This window comes from Loxodonta africana, chromosome 11 (genome assembly GCF_030014295.1).
Source record: "Loxodonta africana isolate mLoxAfr1 chromosome 11, mLoxAfr1.hap2, whole genome shotgun sequence".
NCBI classification, from domain to species: domain Eukaryota; kingdom Metazoa; phylum Chordata; class Mammalia; order Proboscidea; family Elephantidae; genus Loxodonta; species Loxodonta africana.
In genome coordinates this window covers 92,803,532-92,817,963 of record NC_087352.1, presented here as the reverse complement: position 1 = coordinate 92,817,963, position 14,432 = coordinate 92,803,532, and positions in this window count along the sequence as shown.

The following is a 14,432-nucleotide window of genomic DNA, read 5'->3' as shown; positions in this document are numbered from 1 at the left end:
ACAAAAAGGGCCACATGAACCAGTGACTACATCATCCTGAGACCAGAAGAACTAGATGGTGCCTGGCTACAACCAATGACAGCCCTGACAGGGAACACAACAGAGAACCCCTGAGGGAGCAGGAGTGCAGTGGGAAGCAGACCCCAAATTCTCATAAGACCAGACTTAATGGTCTGACTGAGACTAGAAGGACCCCGGTGGTCATGGTCCCTAGACCTGCTGTTGACCCAGGACAGGAACCATTCCCGAAGCCAACTCTTCAGACGTGGATTCGACTGGACAATGGGTTGGAGAGGGATGCTGGTGAGGAGTGAGATTCTTGGATCAGGTAGACACTTGAGACTATGTTGGCATGTCCTGTCTGGAGGGGACATGAGAGGGTGGAGGCGGTTGGAAGCTGGCAAAATGAACATGAAAAGACAGAGTGGAGGGAGAGAGCAGGCTGTCTCATTCAGGGGAGAGTAATTGGGAGTGTGTAGCAAGGTGTACTTGGGTTTTTGTGTGAGAGACTGACTTGATTTATAAACTTTCACTTAAAGCACCATAGAAATAATTTAAAAAAAAAAAAGAAGGGTAACAGGTGGGGGGCCAAGATGGCGGAGTAGTTAGACGAATCCAATGGTCCCTCTTAAAGCAAAGACCTAAAGAAAACAAGTGAAACAATTATATTTATGACAACCCAGGAGCCCTAGCCCCACGTGTCTGTCATTTTGTTGTACTTTGGGGGCTTGTGTGTTGCTGTGATGCTGGAAGCTATGCCACCGGTATTCAGATACCAGTAGGGTCACCCATGGAGGACAGGTTTCAGCTCAGCTTCCAGACTAAGACAGACTAGGAAGAAGGACCCAGCAGTCTACTTCTGAAAAGCATTAGCCAGTGAAAACGTTACGAATAGCAGCAGAACATTGTCTGATATACTGCTGGAAGATGAGCCCCCCAGGTTGGAAGGCACTCAGAAGATGACTGGGGAAGAGCTGCCTCCTCAAAGTAGAGTCGACCTTAATGTGTGAGTGGATTAAAGTTTTCAGGACCTTTATTTGCTGATGTGGCATTACTCAAAATGAGAAGAAACAGCTGAAAACATCCATTACTAATCGGAACCTGGAATGTAAGAAGTATGAATCTAAGAAAATTGGAAATCGTGAAAAATGAAAATAAACACATAAACATCGATATTCTAGGCATTAGTGAGCTGAAATGGACTGGTATTGGCCATTTTGAATTGGACAATCAAGTAGTCTACTATGCTGGGAGTGACAACTTGAAGAGGAATGGTGTTGCATCCATCGTCAAAAAGAACGGTTCAAGATCTATCCTGAAGTACAACGCTGTCAGTGACAGGATAATACCCATACGCCTACTAGGAAGACCAGTTAATACGACTATTATTCAAATTTACACACCAACCACTAGGGCCAAAGATGAGGAAATAGAAGATATTTATCAGCTGCTGCAGTCTGAAATTGATTGAACATGCAATCAAGATGCATTGATAATTACTTGCGATTGGAAAGCGAAATTTAGAAACAAAGAAGAATGATCAGTAGTTGGAAAATATGGCCTTGGTGACAGAAACAATGGTGGAGATCGAATGATGGAATTTTGCAAGACCAATGACTTCTTCATTGCAAATACCTTCTTTCACCAACATAAACGGCAACTATATACATGGACCTTGCCAGATGGAACACACAGAAATCAAACTGACTACATCCGTGGAAAGAGACGATGGCAACGCTCAATATCATCCGTAAGAACAAGGCCAGGGGCCAACTGTGGAACGGATCATCAGTTGCTCATATGCACGTTCAAGCTGAAACTGAAGAAGATCAGAGCAAGTCCACGAGAGCCAAAATATGACCGTTAGTATATCCCCCTGAATTTAGAGACTATCTCAGGAATACATTTGACACACTGAACACTAGTGACCAGAGACCAGATGAGTTTCAGAATGACATCGAGGACATCATCTATGAAGAAAGCAAGAGGTCACTGAAAAGAAAGGAAAGAAATAAAAGACCAAGATGGATGTCAGAGGAGACTTTGAAACTTACTCTTGAGCGTCAAGCAGCTAAAGCAAAAGGAAGAATTGATGAAGTAAAAGAACTGAACAGAAGATTTCAAAGGGCCTCTCAAGAAGACAAAGTGAAGTATTATAATGACATGTGCAAAGAGCTGGAGATGGAAAACTAAAATGGAAGAATACGCTCAGCGTTTCTCAAGCTGAAAGAACTGAAGAAAAAATTCAAGCCTTGAGTTGCAATAGTGAAGGATTCCATGGGGAAAATATTAAATAACATGGGAAGCAGCATCAAAAGAAGACGGAAGGAATACACAGAGTCATTATACAAAAAAGAATTAGTCGATATTCAACCATTTCAAGAGGTGGCATATGATCAGGAACTGATGGTACTGAAGGAAGAAGTCCAAGCTGCTCTGAAGGCACTGGCTCCAGGAACTGATGGAATATCAATTGAGATGTTTCAACAAACAGATGCAGCGCTGGAGGTGCTCACTTACCTATGCCAAGAAATATGGAAGACAGCTTCCTGGCCAACTGACTGGAAGAGATCCGTATTTATGCCTATTCCCAAGAAAGGTGATCCAACCAAATGTGGAAATTATAGAACAATATCATTAATATCACACGCAAGCAAAATTTTGCTGAAGATCATTCAAAAATAGCTACAGCAGTAGACCAACAAGGAACTTCCGGAAATTCAGGCTACTTTCAGAAGAGGACGTGGAACCAGGGATATCATTGCTGATGTCAGATGGATCTCGTTTGAAAGCAGAGAATACCAGAAGGATGTTTACCTGTGTTTTATTGACTATGCAAAGACATTCGACTGTGTGGATCATAACAAACTATGGATAACACTGCAAAGAACAGGAATTCCAGAGCACTTAATTGTGCTCATGAGGAACCTTTACATAGGTCAAGAGGCAGTTGTTTGGACAGAACAAGGGGATACTCATTGGTTTAAAATCAGGAAAGGTGTGTGTTAGGGTTGTATTCTTTCACCATACCTATTTAATCTGTATGTTGAACAAATAATACGAGAAGCTGGACTATATGAAGAAGAACGGGGCATCAGGATTGGAGGAAGACTCATTAACAACCTGCGTTATGCAGATGACACAACTTTGCTTGCTGAAAGTGAAGAGGACTTGAAGCACTTACTAATGAAGATCAAAGGCCACAGCCTTCAGTATGGATTACATCTCAACATAAAAAAAAAAATAAACAAATATCCTCACCACTGGACCAATGAGCAACATCATGATAAACAGAGAAAAGATGGAAATTGTCAAGGATTTCATTTAACTTGGATCAACAGCCATAGAAGCAGCAGTCAAGATATCAAAAGATGGATTGCATTGGGCAAATCTGCTTCAAAGGACCTCTTCAAAGTGTTGAAAAGCAAAGATGTCACCCTGAAAACTAAGGTACTCCTGACCCAAGACATGGTATTTTCAATCACATCATATGCATGTGAAAGCTGGACAATGAATAAGGAAGACCAAAGAAGAGTTGACGCCTTTGAATTGTGGTGTTGGTGAAGAATATTGAATATACCATGGAGTGCCAAGAGAACAAACAAATCTGTCTTGGAAAAAGTGAGGCCAGAATGCTCCTTAGAGGCAAGGATAGCGAGACTGCATCTTACATACCTTGGACATGTTGTCAAGAGGGATCAGTCCCTGGAGAAGTACATGATACTTGGCACAGTACAGGGTCAGCGGAAAGGAGGAAGACCCTCAAAAAGGTGGATTGACACAGTGGCTGCAACAATGAGCTCAAGCAAAACAACAATTATAAGGATGGTGCAGGACCGGGCAGTGTTTCGTTCTGTTCTGCATAGGGTCACTATGAGTTGGAACTGACTCGAAGGCACCTAACAACAACAACGACAACAGGAGCCCTGGACATCAAAGGCAAAGTTAGAAAATGAAATGAGCAGCAGGAGGAGGGAGAGACAGTTCAGAAGCAGAGAAGAGTTGCCAGACCTGAATCGCCAGGAACCCTCAGGCATCATTCCCAGGAACGATTGTGGCAGGCTGATGGTAGCATTCGGCCACAGTTTCCTCAGGGAGGAATAGCCAGCCACACAGCGTACTCACACTTTCAGAACCAGAGAAGAATGGCACTCTCGGCAAAAGCTAAGAACTTGCATATGTTTTACCACACCCCCAGCCCCAAGCTGGCTTCAGTGGGTGTTGATTTCCCCGGGCCTGAGACAGATCCTGCTGAGTGTCCTGAGCCATTCTCCCAGCCTTGGAGAAGGAATAAATTCAAATTAGGGGGAAAAGGTTAATCTGCCAGATCCACTAACCTGGGGAGCTCAGGACAGAAGTGGCTCCTGTCCAGGCATAAATAGTCCATGGACTTTGAATACCTTTCCCCCCTGCATAGATCTGTGCGGGCCTAGTTCAGGAGAACGGCCCTTTGTTGGCAGACTGCAACTGTTTCAGCTGTGCAGTGGAAAGGTGGGTATTTGATGTTTGACACCGCTTTGCCTATTAAACAGGGTCCTCGCTTACCCACATCAGGGACTCGTGGCTCCACCCACATCACCCAGCCACTTGCAACAGGGGTCTAAGGATAACTAATACCATCCATTCTTTACAACCAAAAGCACTGGGTATCCATGGTCTGTCTCCAGAACCCACCCAACTGTATGCTCTAGGAAACAGGGACGTGCTTTCCTCACAGACACTCAGGGGATGGTTGTCAGCCCCCTGCCTTGTTCAGAGTGTGACCCCCTGCTGCAACCAGAAACCGGTACTACGCCAATCACCCCTGGCCCTCTAAGACTGTAGAACAGAGCCTACACCACACACTTGATGACCAACTAACTGGACACCTGAGCTTAATCCATACAAGAAAAGTAAATGGACTTCTAGGTTAATATACCTGATAACATGTCTAGGTACCTGGTGACAGGAAGTTAGAGCTTCAAAGGCAAAAATAATCAAGCCAGCTCACCGAGGCACCCTATTTGGGCATATCAAAACAAAACAAACCAAGAAGCTAGGATACAGTAAGAAACATAAAATAAACTAATACAATAACTTATAGATGGCTCAGAAACAACAGTCAATATAAAATCACATTAAGAAGGAGACCATGCTCACTTCAATGAGTTCTCAAAACAAAGAATCAAGGGATCTTCTGGATGAAGGTGCTTTCCCAGAATTTCTGGGTGCAGAATACAATAGATTAATATGCAGACCTCTTCACGACATCAGGAATGAGATCAGGAAGGAGATCAAGCAATACACAGAACAAGCCAAGGAACACACAGATAAAGGAATTGAAGAAATTAAAAAGGTTATTTAAGAACATAATGAAAAATTAAACAAGCAGCAAGAATCCACAGAGAGACAGCAATCAGAAATTCAGAAGACAAACAATAAAATTACAGAATTAGAAAACTCAAAAGAAAGTCAGAGGAGCATAGTTGAGCAAGTGGAAGGCAGAATCAGTGAACTTAAAGATAAAGCACTTGGCACCTATATATTTGAAGAAAAATCAGATAAAAGAATTTTAAAAAAAGAAGGAAACTTATCATGTGGGACTTTATCAAGAGAAATAACCTGTGAGTGATTGGAGTGTCAGAACAGGAAGAGATAACAGAAAATATAGAGAGAACTGTTGAAGATTTGTCAGCAGAAAACTTCCCTGATATAGTCAAAGATGAGAAGATACCTATCCAAGATGTTCATTGAACTCCACATAAAGTGGATCTTAAAAGAAAGTCACCAAGACATATTATAATCAAATTTGCCAAAACCAAAGATAAAGAGAGAATTTTAAGAGTAGCTGAGGATAAACAAAAAGTGACCTACAAAGGAGAGTCAATAAGAATAATCTCGGACTACTCGGCAGAAAGCATGCAGGCAAGAAGGCAATGGGATGACTTATATAAAGCATTGGAGGAAAAATCTGCCAGCCAAAAATCGTATATCCAGCAAAACTATTTCTCCAATACGAAGGTGAAATTAGGACATTTCCAAATGAACAGAAGTTTAGGGAATTCGAAAAAACCAAACCAACACTACAAAAGGGAGTTCTCCAGTTAGAAAATCAATAATCAACCTAAGACTAGAAAACTGGAGAGAGCAATCAGATGTCAACCCAGATGGGGAAATCACCAAAATAAATCAAGATTAAAAAAATGCTCAAAGCAGGGAAACAGCAATGTCATTATGTAAAAGAAGAAAACATTACAACAATAAAGAGAGGGCAGGGCCAAGATGGCTGACTAGGTAGAAGCCACCTCAGATCCCTCTTGCAACAAAGACTCGGAAAAACAAGTGAATCGATCACATACATGACAATCTACGAACCCTGACCATCAAACACAGATCTAAAGAGTTGACCTGAGTGACAGAGATGGACAACGAACAACCACGGGGAAGCAGCGACTGTGTTCGGAGCCTGGAGCCAGCATCCCAGTCAGGAAACCTTGGCGCCAGGCTTTGGACTGGGTGCAGGAGAGCGGAACACATCATCCTGAGACGTGACAAACACAGGGAGCAGCCCTAGCCCCCTGAACTGACCTTGGGGGAAGCCCAGCCAGTGCACGCTGACAGCGCAGCGACGCGGATGACAGGAGGAGAAGTCACCGGGAGGCATCAACTGATTTTGGAGCCGGGAGTGTGGCGTCCCAGCCGGGGAACCTTGGCGCTGGGCTTTGTACTGGGAGCGGAGGAACTAATCGCGGCTTCTGAGACAGCGCAAGCACGGGATGCGGGCCTGACCCTCGGGGGCAATCTCTACCCAGCCAGCGCACATAGTGGACGCGCCCCTCGGGAATCTCAGATAAAACAGTCATCCCAAGCAAGATAAGTAACTTTGTCTATATTCCGGGGTGCTACTCTCTCCTATTTATCTGAACCCTCCCCTCCCCTTCCCAGGCAGCTTCATTGACACTGGAATTTCCTGAGCCAAAGAGTGAACAACTGCGCTATGGTTTTTCTTTCTTTCTTTCTCTTTTTTTTTTTTTTTTTTTTTGGTCTTTTCCTAACCTAGTCTCCTGGCCTGAGAGAAGCAGCTACAAAAAACCCAAAAATCCTTCCCTAATTGGACTAAAAACACAGAACCAGCTCTAGCCAAGCATATGTGATCCACAGCCTTGGGCTTTCATCCCTACAGGGAACAAGGTGGCTATTATAATGCAAAGGCATTTCTGATAGGGATCCGACTGGCATTGTTTTAGCAGATTACTGGAAAGACAAGTTTCCCAGGTATAATATCTCTGCTTATTCAACAGAGACCTCACTGACCCACAACAGGGAAATGAGGGCTGAAGCTCCCACCAGACCACCTAGCCTCCTGCCTTAGGGGTCTAAGGAGGGTGACACCTACCACTCAGTAGAGGTACTTGCATTGGGGTCCTAAGGTACAGCTGAAAAGCCCACCCACCAAAGTGCTTTAGGAATAGAGACACACCTACCTCACTGGCACTTGGGGGAAGCCTGTCAGCATCCTGCCCTCCCTAGAGTGTGAACCCCTGCTGCTACTAGAATCTGGTGCACACAACTATCACTACTACTTCTCAAGGTGGATAGGTGACAGTCTGCACCACACACTTGATGACCCAAAATCAGATTCTACTCAAGAATACTGAATGTAATCGTAGGCTCATATATCTGGTAACAGCCCAAACCAGCTGCTAATAGGACAAAAGTGACTCAAGGGCTACAACTATCAAGACAGCGCAATCTAATAGCCCATCTATGTATATTGAAAGAAAACAAAACAAGATAAGACTCAGTGAGCAAATATAGAATAAATCACTATAATATCTCAGTGATGGCTCAGAGACAGCAGTCGATATCAAACCACATAAAGAAGCAGATCATGATTGCTTCTACAACTCCCCAAACTAAAGACTCAAAATCTTTCCCAAATGAAGATACAATCCTGGAATTGCCAGATGCAGAATATAAAAAACTAATTTACAGAATGCTTCAAGACATCAGGGATGACCTCAGAAATGAAATAAGGCAATCTACAGAAAAAGCCAAGGAACACACTGATAAAGCAGTTGAAGAACTCAAAAAGATTATTCAAGAACATGGTGGAAAAATTAATAAGTTGCAAGAATCCATAGAGAGACAACATGTAGAAATCCAAAAGATTAACAATAAAATTACAGAATTAGACAATGCAATAGGAAGTCAGAGGAGCAGACTCAAGCAATTAGAATGCAGAGTGGGAAATCTGGAGGACCAGGGAATTTACACCAAAATAGCTGAAAAAAAATCAGATAAAAGAATTTAAAAAAATGAAGAAACCCTAAGAATCATGTGGGACTCTATCAAGAAGGATAACTTGTGTGTGATTGGAGTCCCAGAACAGGGAGGGACAACAGAAAACACAGAGAGAATAGTTGAAGATCTGTTGGCAGAAAACTTCCCTGACATCATGAAAGACAAAAGGATATCTATCCAAGATGCTCATCGAACCCCATTTAAGATTGATCCAAAAAGAAAATCACCAAGACATATTATCATCAAACTTGCCAAAACCAAAGATAAAGAGAAAATTTTAAAAGCAGCCAGGGAGAAAAGAAAGGTCTCCTTCAAGGGAGAATCAATAAGAATAAGTTCAGACTACTCAGCAGAAACCATGCAGGCAAGAAGGCAATGCGATGACATATACAGAGCACTGAAGGAGAAAAACTGCCAGCCAGGGATCATATATCCAGCAAAACTCTCTCTAAAATATGAAGGCGAAATTAAAACATTTACAGATAAACACAAGCTTAGAGAATTTGCAAAAACCAAAGCTACAAGAAATACTAAAGGAAATTGTTTGGTCAGAAATCCAATAATATCAGATACCAGCACAACACAAGGTCACAGAACAGAACATCCTGATACCAACTCAAATAGGGAAATCACAAAAACAAATTAAGAGTAATTTAAAGAAGGAAAAAAACTCTCAAAACAGGGAATCATTGAAGTCAATATGTGAAAGAACACAATAATCAAAAAGAGGGACTAAATACAGGTGGCACAGAACTGCCATACGGAGAGGGATACAAGGCGATATAGGACAATACGATATTTTAGAAAAATAGGGGTAAATATTAAGGTAACCACAAAGAGGTATAACAACTCCATAACTCAAAATAACAACCAAGAAAAACATAACGACTCAGCAAACATAAAGTCAAATACTATGAAAATGAGGAACACACAATTTACAAAGAAAAACGTCTCAGCACAAAAAAAATAAGTGGAAAAATGAAATTGTCAACAACACACATAAAAAGGCATCAAAATGAAAGCACTAAACACATACTTATCTATAATTACGCTGAATGTAAATGGACTAGATGCACCAATAAAGAGACAGAGAGTCTCAGACTGGATAAAGAAATACAATCCATATATATCCTGCCTACAAGAGACACACCTTAGACTTAGAGACACAAACAAACTAAAACACAAAGGATGAAAAACAATATATCAAGCAAACAATAAGCAAAAAAGAAGAGGAGTAGCAATATTAATTTCTGACAAAATAGACTTTAAAGTAAAATGCACCACAAAGGATAAAGAAGGACACTACATAATGATTAAAGGGACAATTGACCAGGAAGACATAACCATATTAAATATTTATGCACCCAATGACAGGGCTGCAAGATACATAAAACAAACTTTAACAGAACTGAAAAGTGAGATAGACGCCTCCACAATTATAGTAGGAGACTTCAACACACCACTTTCGGGGAAGGACAGGACATCCAGTAAGAAGCTCAATAGAGACACGGAAGACCTAATTGCTACAATCAACCAACTTGACCTCATTGACTTATACAGAACTCTCCACCCAACTGCTGCAAAGTATACTTTTTTTTCTAGCACACATGGAACATTCTCCAGAATAGACCACATATTAGGTCATAAAACAAACCTTTGCAGAATCCAAAACATCAAAATATTACAAAGCATCTTCTCAGACCATAAGGCCATAAAAGTGGAAATCAATAACAGAAAAATTAGGGAAAATAAATCAAATACTTGGAAAATGAACAATACCCTGCTGAAAAAAGACTGGGTTATAGAAGACATTAAGGAGGGAATAAAGAAATTCATAGAATGCAACTAGAACGAAAATACTTCCTATCAAAACCTCTGGGACACAGCAAAAGCAGTGCTCAGAGGTCAATTTATATCGATAAATACACACATACAAAAAGAAGAAAGAGCCAAAATCAGAGAACCGTCCCTACAACTTGAACAAATAGAAAGTGAGCAACAAAAGAATCCATCAGGCACCAGAAGAAAAAAAATAATAAAAATTAGAGCTGAACTAAATGAATGAGACAACAGGAAAACAATTGAAAAATTCACAAACCCAAAAGCTGATTCCTTGAAAAACTTAACAAAATTAATAAACCATTGGCCAGACTGACTGAAGAAACACAGGAAAGGAAACAAATAACCCAAAGAAGAAACGAGATGGGCCACATCACAACAGACCCAACTGAAATTAAAAGAATCATATCAGATTATTACGAAAAATTGTACTGTAACAAATTTGCAAACCTTGAAAAAATGGATGAATTCCTAGAAAAACACTACCTGCCTAAACTAACACAATCAGAAGTAGAACAACTAAATAGACCCATAACAAAAAAAGAGATTGAAACCGTAATCAAAAAACTCCCAACAAAAAAAAGCCCTGGTCCAGATGGCTTTACTGCAGAGTTCTACCAAAGTTTCAGAGAAAAGTTAACACCACTACTACTAAAGGTATTTCAAAGCATAGAAAATGATGGAATACTACCTAACTCATTCTATGAAGCGACCAAATCCCTGATACCAAAACCAGGTAAAGACATCACAAAAAAAGAAAATTTTAGACCTATATCCCTCATGAACATAGATGCAAAAATCCTCAACAAAATTCTAGCCAAAAGAATTCAACAACATATCAAAAAAATAATCCACCATGACCAAATGGGATTTATACCAGGTATGCAGGGCTGGTTTAATATTAGAAAAACCATTAATGTAATCCACCATATAAATAAAACAAAAGATAAAAACCACATGATCTTATCATGCAGAAAAGGCATTTGACAAAGTCCAACACCCATTCATAATAAAAACTCTCAGCAAAATAGGAATTGAAGGAAAATTCCTCAACATAATAAAGGGCATCTATACAAAGCCAACAGCCAACATCACTCTAAATGGAGAGAGCCTGAAAGCATTTCCCTTGAGAACTGGAACCAGACAAGGATGCCCTTTATCACCACTCTTATTCAACATTGTGCAAGAGGTCCTAGCCAGAGCAATTAGGCTAGACAAAGAAACAAAGGGCATCCGGATTGGCAAGGAGAAAGTAAAATTATCTCTATTTGCAGATGACATGATCTTATACACAGAAAACCCTAAGGAATCCTCCAGAAAACTACTGAAACTAATAGAAGAGTTTGGCAGAGTCTCAGGTTATAAGATAAACATACAAAAATCACTTGGATTCCTCTACATCAACAAAAAGAACATCGAAGAGGAAGTCACCAAATCAATACCATTCACAGTAGCCCCCAAGAAGATAAAATACTTAGGAATAAATCTTACCAAAGATGTAAAAGACCTATACAAAGAAAACTACAAAGTACTACTGCAAGAAACTAAAAAGGACCTACTTAAGTGGAAAAACATACCTTGCTCATGGATAAGAAGACTTAACATAGTAAAAATGTCTATTCTACCAAAAGCCATCTATACATACAATGCACTTCCGATTCAAATTCCAATGACATTTTTTAACGTGATGGAGAAACAAATCACCAACTTCATATGGAAGGGAAAGAAGCCTCGGATAAGCAAAGCATTACTGAAAAAGAAGAAGAAAGTGGGAGGCCTCACTCTACCTGATTTCAGAACCTATTATACAGCCGCAGTAGTCAAAACAGCCTGGTACCGGTACAACAACAGACACATAGACCAGTGGAACGGAATTGAGAACCCAGATATAAATCCATCCACATATGAGCAGCTGATATTTCACAAAGGCCCAGTGTCAGTTAATTGGGGAAAAGATAGTCTTTTTAATAAATGGTGCTGGCATAACTGGATATCCATTTGCAAAAAAATGAAACAGGACCCATACCTCACACCATGCACAAAAACTAACTCCAAGTGGATAAAGGCCTAAACATAAAGACTAAAACGATAAAGATCATGGAAGAAAAAATAGGGACAACATTAGGAGCTCTAATTCAAGGTATAAACAGAATACAAAACATTACCAAAAATGACGAAGAGAAACCAGATAATGGGAGCTCCTAAAAATCAAACACCTATGCTCATCTAAAGACTTCACCAAAAGAGTAAAAAGACCACCTACAGACTGGGAAAGAATTTTCAGTTATGACATCTCCGACCAGCGCCTGATCTCTAAAATCTATGTAATTCTCTTAAAACTCTACCACAAAAAGACAAACAACCCAATCAAGAAGTGGGCACAGGATATGAACACACATTCACTAAAGAAGATATTCAGGCAGCTAACAGATACATGAGAAAATGCTCTGGATCATTATCCATTAGAGAAATGCAAATTAAAACGACGATGAAATTCCATCTCACTCCAACAAGGCTGGCATTAATCCAAAAAACACAAAATAATAAATGTTGGAGAGGCTGCAAAGAGATTGAAACTCTTATACACTGCTGGTGGGAATGTAAAATGGTACAACCACTTTGGAAATCTATCTGGCGTTTTCTTAAAAAGTTAGAAATAGAACTACCATACAACCCAGAAATCCCACTCCTCGGAATATACCCTAGAGAAATAAGAGCCTTCGCATGAACAGATATATGCACACCCATGTTTATTGCAGCTCTGTTTACAATAGCAAAAAGCTGGAAGCAACCAAGGTGTCCATCAACGGATGAATGGTTAAATAAATTATGGTATATTCACACAATGGAATACTACGCATCGATAAAGAACAGTGACGAATCTGTGAAACATTTCATAACATGGAGGAACCTGGAAGGCATTATGCTGAGTGAAATTAGTCAGAGGCAAAAGGACAAATATTGTATAAGACCACTATTATAAGATCTTGAGAAATAGTATAAACAGAGAAGAACACATACTTTTGTGGTTACGAGGGAGGAAGGGAGGGAGGGTGGGAGAGGGTTATTTACTGATTAGTTAGTAGATTAGAACTACCTTAGGTGAAGGGAAGGACAATACTCAATACATGGAAGGTCAGCTCAAATGGACTGGACCAAAAGCAAAGAAGTTTCCAGGATAAACTGAATGCTTCAAAGGTCAGCGGAGCAAGGGCGGGGGTTTGGGGACTATGGCTTAAGGGGACTTCGAAGTCAATTGGCAAAATAATTCTATTATTAAAACATTCTGCATCCCACCTTGAAACGTGGCGTCTGGGGTCTTAAATGCTAACAAGCAGCCATCTAAGATGCATCAATTGGTCTCAACCCACCTGGATCAAAGGAGAATGAAGAACACCAAGGTCACACGACAACTATGAGCCCAAGAGACAGAAAGGGCCACACGAACCATAGACTTACATCATCCTGAGACCAGAAGAACTAGATGGTGCCCGGCCACAACCGATGACTGCCCTGACAGGGAGCACAACAGAGAACCCCTGAGGGAGCAGAAGATCAGTGGAATGCAGACCCCAAATTCTCATAAAAAGACCAGACTTAATGGTCTGACTGAGACTAGAGGAATCCCGGCGGTCATGGTCCCTAAACCTTCTGTTGGCCCAAGACAGGAACCATTCCTGAATACAACTCATCAGACATGGAAGGGACTGGACAATGGGTTGGAGAGAGATGGTGATGAAGAGTGAGCTACTTGTATCAGGTGGACACTTGGGACTGTGTTGGCATCTCCTGTCTGGAGGGGAGATAGGAGAGAAGAGAGGGTTAGAAACTTGCAAAATTGTCACGAAAGGAGAGACTGAAAGGGCTGACTCATTAGGGGGAGAGTAAGTGGGAGTATGGAGTAAGGTGTATACAAGCTTGTATGTGACAGTCTGACTTGATTTGTAAACGTTCTCTTAAAGCTCAATAAAAATTATTTAAAAAAAAAATGTCTAGGGCTCAGAAAGGGCCATATGAACCAGAGACTACATCATCCTGAGACCAGAAGAACTAGATGGTGCCTGGCTACAACTGATGACTGCCCTGACAGGGAACACAACAGAGAATCCCTGAGGGAGCAGGGGAGCAGTGGGATGCAGACCCCAAATTCTCATAAGACCAGACTCAATGGTCTGAGACTAGAAGGACCCCGGTGGTCATGGCCCCGAGACCTTCTGTTGGCCCAGGACAGGAACCATTCCCAAAGCCAACTCTTCAGACATGGATTGGACTGGACAATGGGTTGGAGAGGGGTACTGGTGAGGAGTGAG